The sequence below is a fragment of the Sinocyclocheilus rhinocerous genome, unplaced genomic scaffold (genome assembly GCF_001515625.1).
Source record: "Sinocyclocheilus rhinocerous isolate Xijiao unplaced genomic scaffold, SAMN03320098_v1.1 scaffold429, whole genome shotgun sequence".
Taxonomy (NCBI): Eukaryota; Metazoa; Chordata; class Actinopteri; order Cypriniformes; family Cyprinidae; genus Sinocyclocheilus; species Sinocyclocheilus rhinocerous.
The window spans coordinates 885,770-888,097 of record NW_015665829.1 but is presented as its reverse complement, the minus strand read 5'-3'; positions in this window follow the sequence as shown (position 1 = coordinate 888,097).

Below are 2,328 nucleotides of genomic sequence, written 5' to 3'. Positions count from 1 at the left end.
ATTTAAACTGGTTGTTAAAAGTTCAAATGGATTGTGTTCTGTTCTGTAATTGCTGTTAAAGTAATAAAAAAGTTTCACCTTTAGGGGTACAACAGCCTGGCAGCCTTTTACAAAAATTAACCATGGTTTTGGTTTTATTAAAGTAACCACAGTTTACCACAGTATTTGTAGTAAAACTGCAGTAACCACACATTTACCATGGTAATAATAATACATTTTAGTACTTATGTAACACCATGTTTATTTCTCATGAGGTATCCTCAAAGGTGCACCTTTGTAACTTATCTACCCTTAAAGCATGCATACTTGTATGGTACTAATATGTTCTCTTTTAGGGGTATAGGTGCACCTTTGAGGTTACTGCTCCAGTAAACGGCTAAAATACAATTATAGTATATTTTATTTCTGACAGTGCAAACAAAAAAGGCTTATGAAATGTTAAAAAACACGGCTTTAAAATCTAATATTAAGTGAGTATAATTACTGATTATATATTCTTTTAATAATTTAAAAGATCAGTTTAGTTTAGAGGTATCGGTATCGATATCGACGATACTGGGCTTGAAAATATCGGTATCGGATCGAAAATAAAATAAGAGGTATCGCCCATCCCTATCAGCCAGAGCATGCATGTAGCCGCTCCACCGTTAGCACGCGCACGGTTACAGTTAAAGCACATGAAGGTTCGGGAACTGTTTGATCTTCACTTTAACTGCTTGACTCATGTAAACGAGAACTCCACGAGAAAATACGTCTCTTCGGAGCCATTTCTACAGCAGCAGATACACGAGGACATTTTCCAGCACATGAAAGTCACAAACTTTCAGTGGTAGCCTATACAAGTCACGCCCGCGTAACGTCACATGCTGTTGGGACATTCTCAAATGAAAATGGCAACATTGTTTTATAAAGTATATGCGTTCATATCTGCTTCATTTTCACTGGAGGAATTCTGTGGTGTGATGAGGGGTGAACGCAGCAAAAACTATAGGCTACAGTGGATGGGTAACCGATTGCTCCACCCAGGGCCGTCCTTAGCTGACGCGGGGCCCGGTGCGAGGTAGCTGCTATAGCCCCCCTAAAAATGGCCTAGCAACGCCCATGTTCAGCGTATAATGTGAATAATATCACGTTAAGCGTTCTCCCCCATTGAAATCCATTATAAGGAAACAGCTTAACGTGGACGCATCTACGAACTGAGAACGTTGTAATTTTGTTCAGTTCAATTTTGTAATAAGCATGAAAGTAAAGACAGGTACAGGTTTCTCCTGTCTCTCTGCTCATTATATTGATCACGCCCTCGCGCAGAGCTCTATTCTGGGGCCTGTACCATGATGGTGGCTGAACAAACTCAGGGTTACAGGATTAGTTTTGAGTTCACAAAACCAAACCAGTCCAATCCAGCTTTGTTGGTACCATGAAGCTGATCATTAAACACCCAGGCAGATCTATTAATCATATATTAATGTTAAATATGATATAATGTCTGGAAGTCTCTGTCTGAACACCTCAACATTTTGGTGACTTGAAATCAGTTTGAAAGTCATATTTAAAATGTCTGTGATAGACTGAACATTTGTAACATCCAGCATTGAGAAGCACCTGCGATGTCTTTTGTCTTTGGATCCCAATCCAGGTAAGGATTTAAACAAGAATACGTTTTGTAAAGGAAAGCAGGTAACATTTAAAAAATAACAAGTCATTTACTATAACAAATAAAGTCATGCCTAAATGTCTTACTAGCTGAGGGTGGCTTATCTTCCAGCTTTATGAACGTTTTCTCCCCCATAGAAGTCCATTATAAGGAAACAGCTTAACGGACCTTAACAACGACCGGGGAAAACCAAATTTCTGTCAAATGTTTGAAAGTCATATTTAAAATGTCTGTGATAGACTGAACATTTGTAACATCCAGCATTGAGAAGCACCTGCGATGTCTTTTGTCTTTGGATCCCAATCCAGGTAAGGATTTAAACGAGAATACGTTTTGTAAAGGAAAGCAGGTAACATTTAAAAAATAACAAGTCATTTACTATAACAAATAAAGTCATGCCTAAAATTCATTTAAAAATGTCTTACTAGCTGAGGGTGACTTATCTTCCAGCCAGCTTTGTTGGTACCATGAAGCTGATCATCAACTTTCTCTGTCAAGTCAGGCTTGATCCTGACTTAAGAGTAAAACTTAAAGGAAACATCTTGCCATATAAGTGCAAGTAAAAGTTGTAAAGTTAGTTGATAGAGTTGATAATATTTATAGGTATAAAAACACTTAAAAATCTAAGCTCATATGTGACCCTGGACCACAAAACCAGTCTTGGGTCACTGGGG